At 40.0% G+C, this 12,012-nt stretch overlaps 1 pseudogene; it reads left to right on the top strand.

Moving 5' to 3' along the window:
- The window catches only part of LOC119924377, a 28,118-nt pseudogene extending 16,495 nt beyond the window's left edge, over window positions 1–11,623 (top strand).
- Window positions 11,624–12,012: the final 389 nt, after the last annotated feature.

Raw genomic sequence — 12,012 nt, 5'->3', positions numbered from 1 at the left:
CCATGCTGCTTCTCTACTACTTCTCAAATGCTAATTCTTTCCCACTGTGCCTGAAGATTTTTATACCACTACAACAATTGTGATCACTTTCAATTTACAAAGGGAACTCTTTAAAGCAGCTTGGGGACCAGATCTTGTATGCACTCTTGATTCAACTCTACTCTGCCCAGCACTGTATGGTTTCCAAGCCTGTTGCCTTCAGCTGTGATCTGGGATTGGCCTACAATGTCTTCCCCTGTGATTATATGTGTGTTGCAGTCCACTATATATGCTTTATTGTCTCCCACGTCCACACACACACACAAACATACACACACACACACACACTCAGACACAGAGATATTTTATTAAATAAAAGCCTGTTCTCAAACACAAATGACCACGAATGACCCTAATGAGGGTTAGGTTTGAGCCTATCCTTTGAATTTTGGCTTGGGGCTGAAATATTGAATGAACAACAAATGTGACCTAGTGGATTTAGTAACAGCCAGGAATCAGAGGCCTGAAAGACAGAGAACTTTGTTTCTAATCCCAGATCCACCACTTTTTAAATTATTAATGGTATTTGTTAAACACTTACTATGTGTGAAGCACTGAATGAATTGCTGAGATAGATGTATTATAATCAGGTTGGACACAGTCCATGTCCCACTTGAAGCTCGCAGTCTTAATCCCCATTTTACAAATTAGGTAACTGAGGCACAAAGAAGTTAAGAGACTTGCCTAAGGTCACACAACAAGAAAGTGGTGGAGTTGGGATTAGAACACAGGTTCTACTGACTTCCAGGCCCATGTGCCATTCACTAGGCCACGTTGCTTCTCTACTATGACTTGGGGCAAGCCACTTAGCTTCTTTGGGCCTCAGAAACCTCATTTGTAAAATGGCACTTAAATCCTCTTCCTTCCAACAGACTGTGAGTCCCATGTGGGACAGGACTGTGTCCAACCTGATTACCTTGTATCTATCCCATCACTTAGGACAGTGCCTAATACATTGTAAGTGCTTGCTTAACAAGTATCATAAAAGAAAAAAAACAAAAAGCAAAATATCTTCCTATTGGTCAAGTGGGGCAGAAATGCCCAGCATTTGTTTGGTCTTTCCAAGACTGAACGAGGGTAGACATTCAGGGACCTGACTAATATGAGCTCCCAGTTTTGAGGTTGCTTGGAAACATTTACTTGAAATTTGTGCCTCAGAATCCCTGGCTCTGTGCCCGTTTTTTATTGTGACTCTTCAGATGTCCCTTAGCCTTAGCATGTCTTAGAATGTCTACCCTATCTTACTCCTCAGCTGGATTGTTTTACAGTTTAATTTTCAAAGTTATTAGGATCTTCAGATGAGCAGTGCTACAATGTGCAATGTTCTCATCATTTATCTTAATAAAAAAGTTACTCCTGGAACTAATTTGTAAAGAGTTTCTAAAAAACGTAGCATTCATTAGTAACATGTATACAATATAAAATTAGTATACAAGAGTTTATTAGGAAAGTATTATTAAAAGTAAGCTCTAATGGGCATTTATGGATGATACAAAGAATAAATAATATGCTATTAAAACTGTTCACTTTTTCTGCCATTTTATTTTTTGGGGGGGTCGCACAAACAGTTGCCTGCAATTTGATGGTTCTTCAAGATAATCCATATAATTTATTCTTCCAAGTAAAACAGCTTCAAAAACCCCTGGTGTGTTCTCTGGCAGTGTTTCACTAAATGATAAATTCAGCTCTAGAATGTCTATGAAAGAAATTGCTCCATACCATAAAGTCACTCTGAGTTTTTATTTCCCTAGATCAAGAATATGACTCTCCTGGTGCAGGAGTTGGAGTCCCTAGACAAAAACAATATCCTTACAATTCGTCGGGAAATTGCAGCTCTAAAGAACAGACTGAAAGAATGTGAAGAATCTAATAAACAAAATGACCTAGTTCAAAATTTCCCACCAGGTAAGCATTCTTTTATTTATGATGGTAATAATGATAGTTATAATTATTATTTATTATTGTGGTATTTGTTAAGCACTTATTATTTGCCAGGCACTGCACTGAGTACTGGGGTAGAGAAAAGAAATCAGGTGTCACTTGGAGCTCACATTGTAATTAAGAGGGAGAATGAATCCCCATTTTTCAGATGAGGAAACTGAGACACAGAAAAGTTAAGTGATTTGCCCAAGGTCACACAGCAGGTTAGTGGTGGAACTGGGATTAGAATTCAGGTCCTCTGACTCCCAGGCCCATGCTTTCTCCACCAGGACATGCTGTTTCCCTATTTATCATTTGGATTCGCTTGAAAGAAGTGTGGAAATGGGGGAAATTCATAGATTTCAATTATTTACAGAAATCACAAAAGCAAAGATAAAATGAACTGATTTGTTTATACCACTGGGGTCTGACCAAGTGAACTAAAGACCTGGGATAAATTTGCTTTGCTGATGGTTGATGTGAAAAGTTGCTGGACTGTTCCCAGTTGCAGAGAGAAGGTCATCCATTCCCAAGCAGACATTTAAGCAGCAAGGCTTCTTGAGTCTCTGCACACTGTGCTGACCCAAGCACCTTTCTTGAGAAGATCTCTCTGATGGGGGTAGAGCTAAGGGACAGAAGTTTGAAAAAACTTTTATGGTATTTGTCTTTTGGAGACAATGTCATTAATTCCCATGATAGTAGCGGTTACCCAGGAATATCAGGGGTGGTTCAGGGCCCATGATAGCAGCTGTTGTTCCAGGAAGCATGACTGAGTTGGAAAGAACATAGATTCAAAGATTTGGCAACAAAAAGTGAAAGGACATGGCAAAATCCACACTCTGGGTTAGTGGAAGTTCTGGGAATCAAATCCAGTTCCTAGGACTCAGTTGCCAGAAATGTGTTCGACTGGCACTTTCCATTCCTAGCGGCTACAAAGCCTGAATCATTCGCACAGCGAGAGTGTAGTATCAAGGCCATCTTATTTATCTTAGTTATCTTAAGTATCAGTACTTCATCTCCCTTGATCTCAGCTCCTGTTGATGAGTTCAATTCTCTGAGAGCTCACCTTCTCCAGGAGGCCTTCCCAGACTGAGCCCCCTCCTTCCTCTCCCCCTTGCCCCCCTCCATCCCCCATCTTACCTCCTTCCCCTTCCCACAGCACCTGTATATATGTTTGTACATATTTATTACTCTATTTATTTTATTTGTACATATTTATTCTATTTATTTTATTTTGTTAATATGTTTTGTTTTGTTGTCTGTCTCCCCTTTATAGACTGTGAGCCTACTGTTGGATAGGGACTGTCTCTATATGTCGCCAACTTGTACTTCCCAAGCGCTTAGTACAGTGCTCTGCACACAGTAAGCACTCAATAAATACGATTGAATGAATGAATGAATAATGTGGCATCCAGGTTTCCATGGACCTGGTTGGGACCTGGAACAATTGGGAAGTCAGGGCACCTCAGGGAAATGTTCTAGATTTGGGCCAATTTGACTCTAATTGGGCATATTTTGGCAGAAATCTCAGCCACATGATGTTGTCATGTCATGCTGGGGGCCGTTTTAACCACTTGACGTCATATGCAACTTGGAGTCCAGATTTTTGGGGTGCCAACCCTGGCTACTCTAGCAGGGAATGATCCCCAGGAAGTCAGAAGAATTGTAAACATTTTTGCAGTAAGAAATATTTGTATTTGGGGGCATTTTTGCTTTATGTGTCTTCAGGTTCTCTATGTGTGTTGATTCAACATATGCATAGTGAAGGATAAGTCCATGTTTGATTTCTGAAAATAGAAAAGCTTGCTCTCTCCTCCCCAGAAACTTTTACCCTAGTATTGACTATTCCAATGATTATTTTTTAAGCAAAAATTATTATTGCTCTGTGGAGACCGAAAACCCAGACATGGGACAGAGAAAGGTGTTACTTGAAAGTAGGGGTGAAATGAAATGAGCATTTTTTTAAAATTTCCTAGTAAGGCACTCCTGGGCTTTGAATACCACCCTAATCCTAGGTCAGTTGTTTAAACAAATTGGATCCAGATTTCCTCAAACCAATTGGACCCAGTTTTATTTTCACTTTCCCAACAACCTTGGGTGTACCTGAATTCTTGCCAAACCACTTGGTCCTTCTCCAGCTTGAGTTAATATTATATTTATGAGGTTTATATTAAACTGATATTTTGTCATGTTTTTAAGTCAATTTCTCCCTCTCTATTTTTGCTTGGTTTGGTTGATAATGTAGACTTGAGAGTACTTGAAGCACCTCCAGAAAGCCAAAAAAAAAACCAAAATTCTGTTGATAGTTCACGGTTTTTCATTACTGCAGGACTTTAAAAATCTATCCTGGATGACTGGCCATTCTAGAAATGGCCAAAGAAACAGAGTTTGGTTCAGATTGTTCTTAAATCGGTGGCTTGTTTCTATTTTGACTGCCTATTTAGAGTTGCAGTTCAGTAAACATATTTTTAAGTAGCGGAGTGTAATTTGTTAATTCTGCAAATTTGCAGTTTCTCCATTCTAAATTTATATTTCCCGTCCCACCATCGGCCCCCGGTCCACGTCATTCCCCGGGCCTGGAATGTCCTCCCTCTGCCCATCCGCCAAGCTAGCTCTCTTCCTCCCTTCAAGGCCCTACTGAGAGCTCACCTCCTCCAGGAGGCCTTCCCAGACTGAGCCCCTTCCTTCCTCTCCCCCTCGTCCCCCTTTCCATCCCCCCATCTTACCTCCTTCTCTTCCCACAGCACCTGTATATATGTATATATGTTTGTACGTATTTATTACTCTATTTATTTATTTATTTATTTTACTTGTACATATCTATTCTATTTATTTTATTTTGTTAGTATGTTTGGTTTTGTTCTCTTTCTCCCCCTTCTAGACTATGAGCCCACTGTTTGGTAGGGACTGTCTCTATATGTTGCCAACTTGTACTTCCCAAGCGCTTAGTACAGTGCTCTGCACACAGTAAGTGCTCAATAAATACGATTGATTGATTGATTGATTATATTTCATTTCTTAGAACTTCAAACAAAATAATCTGCCTCATTTCATCAAATTTTCCAAATCAACCAACTAGCCATTCCTTGTGTGGGATTTAAGATGTATTTAATAGTAATAGATCAGGAGCAGACACTGTCATGCTTGGCTATAGTCCGCCTGAAAGGAGCCGGGTTGGCTGATCTAGGGTTGGCTGATCTAGAATTTAGAGGCCAGTGTATCCTGATTGCTCTGCACCACATTCTCAGTTGCTCAATACATTTTCCTGGATATTCATATACTTGAGAACTGGACTCCCTTTAGCCTTTTCCTAGCATTTTATACCAATTTAATTGCCTGATCCTCATAACCTCCTTGAATGGTCATTTACTGCTTTATTCCCCACTGGCCCAGAGGTAAGAACCTAGATTCAGCGATCTGCCTGGTCTGGAAAATGAAGTTGTGGTAAAATCGGGGTTAACATTCTCAGGTGTTTTTTTTACTCAAGCCTGCCTACGTGGATTTTTGCAGAACAACAGCCTTCCCAGTCAAGGTGGTGTTTCTGTACAGCACTGTTAAATGGGGCATCCGAGGATCTTGCCAAGTGGGGAAGTGTCATCTACATGATGCACAGATAAAGAGAACATCAATGATTAAGAACGTGCTTGGGTGGAAAGACTTTGCACTCCAATCCATTTAGTAGTCCCCTGCCTTTATTGCTCTAAAAAATTCATGTGGGTAAAAAGGCACTTTGGTGTTTTCTGCAGCTTTATTCCCCTACTACCTTCTTCCAACTCTTCATCTGATCTAGGTAGCATAATAATAATAATAATAATAATAATAATAATAATAATAACAATAATAATAATAATAATGGCATTTGTTAACTGCATACTATGTGCAAACCACTGTTCTAAGTGCTGGTAATAATAACAATAATTGGGGTATTTGCTAAGTGCTGGCCAAGTACATCTTGGGTTGTGTTGAGTAGATAGGGCAGTGTGTTGCTGAAAAATAAAAAAAAGGAAGTACACATTTTCTATTTGTGTTGAAGACTAGCAGGTGGCTTTTTTACCACTGTGATTTTAAAGCAGCCCCTGACTGTTCTGTGTGGCAGTATTTGGTCAGGCAGTTGGGATGATTTCCAGGCAACACCAACATCATTCCTGCAATGACTGAGCCCCTTCTGTGTGCCAAGCACTGTACTAGATTGTTGGAGAATATCCAATAGAAGACAGAAGCACATACCCTGCCCTCAAGGAGTGTGCAATGAGATGGAGCAAATTGGAAGAGGAAAATGAAGAACATCAAAATGCCCGCAACAGCATAGCCTAGTGGAAAAAGCACATGCGTAGGAGTCAGAGAACCTGCATTCTAATCCTGGCTGTGCTGTGTGACCCTGGACAGATCACTCAACTTCTCTGTACCTAGTTTCCTCATCTGTAAAGTGAGAATTCTCTCCTACTTTGACTCTGAGCCCTATGTGGGACAGGGATGGTCTCTGACTTGATTATTTTGAATTTACCCCAGCACTTAATATGGTGCTTGGCACATAGTAAGTTCTTAACAAATATTCTTATTCTTATTATTGTTATTATTATTTGCTCCAGGAGGTCCTGGTAGAGGTGTAGGGAAAGGGATTTGGAAAAGGAAATGGAGCTAAGGTACCACCAAGGAGAGAGATGGTGGGGAAGGGAAAATGATGGCAAGTTACACAGTGCATTTTCCAACTCATGCACATTACATTAGCTAACATAGGGCCTTGCCTTATACTCTACTATTGCCTTATACTCTGCTATTTCCCCTATCTGTAATTGACTGTAAATTACTTGTTGGAAGGGATTATGTCTACCAAATTTATTGCATTGTTCTCTCCAAAGTGTTTAGTACAGTGCACTACGTACGGTAAGCACTCACTAAATACCATGTATTATAAGATGTCAGAATATGGTTGAACTGATTTTCAATAGGCATTTGGTCTCTTATTGCATGATTGTACTGCTGAGGGGAAGAGGAGAGTCTTTGACCTGAAACCTCGTAATAATGTTTGTTTAAGTCATATGCATTACAACTCATAAAATGACACAGCAATCATCTCATTTTTTTTTTTTGGAAAATTCTCTCCAAGGTTCAAATAAGAAGCCAGTGCAGGGTTAGATTAAGAAAATAACTGAGACTCCTTTGAACTGGCAGAAAAGATAACTAACTTGCTACTAAAGAGTAAAGCATAAATAAAAATCTTCAAAGTGATTTCAAAAGGAAAATCAAGTTTAAATCACATAGAACCCCAAATAATTTTGTTATTAAACTGAACACTGACTAACTTAATTTTAATAATTCATAACCCCAAATAATTTTGTTATTAAACTGAACACTGACTAACTTAATTTTAATAATTCATGCAATGTTTCATAAACAAAAGGAAACAAGCATTCATCTGAGAGATCAGTTTTAGGGTAAAAATAATAATTTATACCTTTTTTTGTGAAGGCCATCTCTTGGCTGAACACACTTCTGTTTTTTATTCATGAACCAGTCCATGAATTATTGAGAGAAACCCATGATTCTGTAGTTTAATCATATGCAAAATTATTTGAGGTTGGGTTCAGAGAAATTTCAATCTTCTTTACCTGCTGCAGTGGTCGGAAGGGTTTGTTACTCAATTGAAAATTTAGCGGCAACATTAATAACTGTGTATTTAATCCTAGGGCTAAAAGGGCAGAAATTTCAAAAATGAAGGGAAGACCCTTGGTAATAGTTTCATCTTAATATAAATGATCAAGCACCAGAGCAATTATTTTTAGGCTGTGCTCGGCTCCTTGCAACAAACCCATTAGATTGTAAGATTCTTCAGGACAGGGCCCCTGCCTTTTACTTTTATTGTCTTTTACTAATAGCCTAGTTCAGTGTTCTGGCCAGGGATTTTCTGGGTGAAGACCTTCATTCTTTCATCCATTCATTCAGTCACATTTATTGAGTGCTTACTGTGTACAAAGCACTCACTGTACCAAGTGCTTGGGAGAGTACAATATAGCAATTAACAGGTACATTCCCAGTCCAAAATGATCTTACAGTCTGGAGGACTAGGGTTCACCATTTGCGTCTACACTTGCATATTATGTTCCCAAATTAACTGTGGTCTCAATCTTTCAGGCTATTTCAAGTAAATGGGATTTTTAGAGAAGGCAAATTATTTTTGTGTTATTTACAGATTTAGAATAGGGAGAACATTTCAAGAAGATAATGCTCGTGGATGAATGAATGGATGAAGTGTTTGGGTCTTTGCTCTTGGCTTCTCTTTTCTTCATGCATCTACCCATCTTTCCTTTTCTCTTTTCCTGCCTATCTGCAAATTATTTTGTGTCTATCTTCCCAGTTAGTTGTTAATCAGGTGAGAAGGGATTGTGTTTTATGCCTCTATTTGTACTCTCCGGAAAATTTAGTACAATGATTTGCACACAGTACCTGCTGAATAAATACTACTGATTGATTTATTGATGGATTGAATCATGATCTTCAAGCTGCAAAGTACAGTTTATTCATTCAGTCGTACTTATTGAGTGCTTACTGTGTGCAGAGCACTGTACTAAGTGCTTGGAAAGTACACTTCGGTATAATAATGATGGTATTTGTTAAGCACTTACTATGTGCAAAGCACTGTTCTAAGTGCTAGGATAGATACAAGGTTATCAGGTTGTCCCACTTGGCGCTCACACTCTTAATCCCCATTTTACCGATGAGGAAACTGAGGCACAAAGAATAATAATAATAATAACGATGGCATTTATTAAGCGCTTACTATGTGCAAAGCACTGTTCTAAGCGCTGGAGAGGTTACAAGGTGCTCAGGGTGTCCCATGGGGGTCTCACAGTCTTAGTCCCCATTTTTCAGATGAGGGAATTTAGGCCCAGAGAAGTAAAGTGACTTACCCAAAGTCACACAGCTACAAGTGGCAGACTTGGGATTAGAGCCCACTACCTCTGACAACCAAGCCCGTGCTCTTTCCACTAAGCCATGCTGCTTCTCATGTACTTACAGCTAATGTACAGTGTGACTACGGCAGCACTTTCTCCCTTTCCAGTTTGCTTCATGTGATGAAGATCACAAAGGTTTTGCTAATTAGATTTCCTCTACTATGTACTAAGAGAAAGACTGAAATAGGTCTTGGACAGAAAATGGTTAGCAAATGGGATATGTAGTTATAGGGAAAATGGCTGAATTCCATTTGCTGAAGGTCATGGTCTCTAAGAAGTGGAAGAGATTCAATTGTGAACAGAACTTTAAAGGTCACATGCATAACCCAAGTCACGCTGTAGTACTAATGCACACGGACTATGGTCCTTCTCCAGTATATTGGCTCTTCCCTACAGATTTTCTGGAAATCGACCTGAATTCCACCAAGTCTACACCTATATATTATGTCCCTAAATTCGCTTTGGCCTCAATCTTTCAGACGATTTCAAGTAAATGGGCTTTTATATCATATGGATAATCTGCTTTTGTGTTATTTAGTTAGACTAGGTTGAGCATTTCATGGGTCAGAGCAGAATGATTTTGTATATAATAATACAGTCAGCTCTCCTATAACACAGGGGTCATGTTCTTCAGGGTTATTGATTGAGGGAAACTCATGTTATAATAACCACAATTGACTGATGCTACATGGAAGAGCAAAATCATTTCATCCAACATCTCTTCTAGTGCTAATCAGACAGACACGTGTTGTTGGAAGAATGTTCCCTAAAGATTTCATGTCATGTTCTACCTTGGGAAAACACATGCTATGAGGAGAACTCACCATACTCTTTTTTGGAAACCTAAGATTTGGTAGGTCCTGGAATTAGTTCTAGCTCTCAAATCAGTAAAATACCAATGGAAATGATGTCAGAATGTGAAGTCTGGCTAGACGCTTGGTTTGGAAGGACAAAAACAATGAATTGGAGAATAGTGGGCATAGAGAGCAGAGAGATAAGATGGGGGTGAATTAGTAGAGAGCCTTGATGTCAACTGTGAGTTTGTGTTAGATGTAGAAGGACTCGGGGAGCCAGTGGAGAGTTTGATGAGTGGAGAGACATGTAGTTGAAAGTTGCTTCAATAAGATGATTAATACAGCAATTGAGGGGGAAGAGGCTGGAGGCAGGAAGAACAACGAGGAGGTCAATACAATAGTCTAGCTGTGATTATGACCAGGGCTTCTACCAGGGTAGTAGCTGTTTGGGTTGACTGAAAGTGAGGGATCTGGGAGTTGTTGTGTAGGAAGACCTGACAGGATTTGGCAATATGTCGACTGTGGCAGTTGGAAGACTGGAAGGGAAGAGCAGAGAAATAGTGAGTTAAAACAGTGAAGTAAAGCAACACTTAAAATATTCTAGAAAACTTTAACATTGAAAACAGTCCCTTTACATTATTAATAAGGCTCAACGGATATTGAAAGGCAACAAATGAGCAAATAGATCAGTTTCATCCTCTCTTAGTAAAGCATACAATACCGGTATTTCTCAAAGAGGCTTTGCTGGCTGTGAAGTGCCAATAATTGAGAACCACTGTTTGTACGACAGCATCTCCCATTAGAAGAATAGGGTGAGGCTTGGCGCTGAGACTTTGGAACTAAGAACCTGCACAGAAATTATATTGCTAATGGCTTGCTTGGTGCTACTGATGATGATGATGATGATGGTATTTGTTAATCACTTACTATGTGCCAAGCACTATTCTAAGCTCTGGGGTAGATACAGGGTAATCAAGTTGTCCCACATAGGGCTCACAGTCTTAATCTCCATTTTACAGATGAGGTAACTGAGGTGTGGAGAAGTTGAGTGAGTTTCCCAAAAGCACACAGTTGACAAACGGTGGAGCCGGGATTAGAACCCCATGACTTCTGACTCCCAAGCCCGTGCCCTTTCCAGTAAGCCCTGCTACTTCTGCTACTGGCACTCTCTCATCTCATCCTGGACAGTCCAGTTCCCACTGGGACCCAGAGTACAATGAGGGAGTAGGCAGGCAGAGATACAACACAGTGTGAAGGACATGGGCAGTTTTCACTCACATAAGCCTGGCAGAACCAGAACTTGATCCCAGGTCTCCAAATAATGCTGCCCTAGACCATCATTGTTATTAATACTTTTGCTTCTGGGAAACACTTCTGTGGTTCATATTGCTTCTTAGAACCTTATAACATTGGCACATTTTGAAAATGCTTTCCTTATTTTTCCCTTACTTACAGGTAGCTGTAATCATAGCGGCTTGGTAAACATCAGCAAACCTTCAATAATTCAGTTGAACTGGAAAGGTGTTTCCTACAAGTACGTTGCCTGGGTCAAAGATTACTCTCCACTTACTCCAGAGAAAACTCTCTATTGTATTGCATCTTTGAACATGAATGCGAGGTACTTGGAGTACTACAGGCTTCACAACTCCGAGGATGATTTATTGTTGTTTAAAAATCCCCGAGATAGCAGAATCACCTATGGAGAAGGCAGCAGTGGAGCAGAATTCCATGTATATCCACGATTACAGTTCAAGGGATATCGCAAAGGTCAAATTCACCACCAACGCTGTGGTTGTCCGGAAGACTCTCCCAGATGCTGCCTATAACAACCATTTTTCCTATGCTGGTGCCAGTTGGGAAGATATAGACCTTGCAGTAGACGAAAGTGGATTGTGCGTGATTTACGCCAATCAATAAATCAATCGATCAATCGTATTTATTGAGCGCTTACTGTGTGCAGAACACTGTACTAAGCGCTTGGGAAGTACAAGCTGGCAACATATAGAGACAGTCCCTACCCAACAGTGGGCTCACAGTCTAAAAGGGGGAGACAGAGAACAAAACCAAACATACTAACAAAATAAAATAAATAGAATAGATATGCACAAATAAAATAATAAATAAATAGAGTAATAAATATGTACAAACATATATACATATATACAGGTGCTGTGGGGAAGGGAAGGAGGTAAGATGGGGGGATGGAGAGGGAGACGAGGGGGAAAAGAAGGAAGGGGCTCAGTCTGGGAAGGCCTCCTGGAGGAGGTGAGCTCTCAGTAGGGCCTTGAAGGGAGGAAGAGAGCTAG

The sequence above is a fragment of the Tachyglossus aculeatus genome, unplaced genomic scaffold (assembly GCF_015852505.1).
Source record: "Tachyglossus aculeatus isolate mTacAcu1 unplaced genomic scaffold, mTacAcu1.pri scaffold_97_arrow_ctg1, whole genome shotgun sequence".
Taxonomy (NCBI): Eukaryota; Metazoa; Chordata; class Mammalia; order Monotremata; family Tachyglossidae; genus Tachyglossus; species Tachyglossus aculeatus.
The sequence above is the reverse complement of the archived record's forward strand: the minus strand, read 5'-3'. Positions and strand labels throughout refer to the sequence as shown.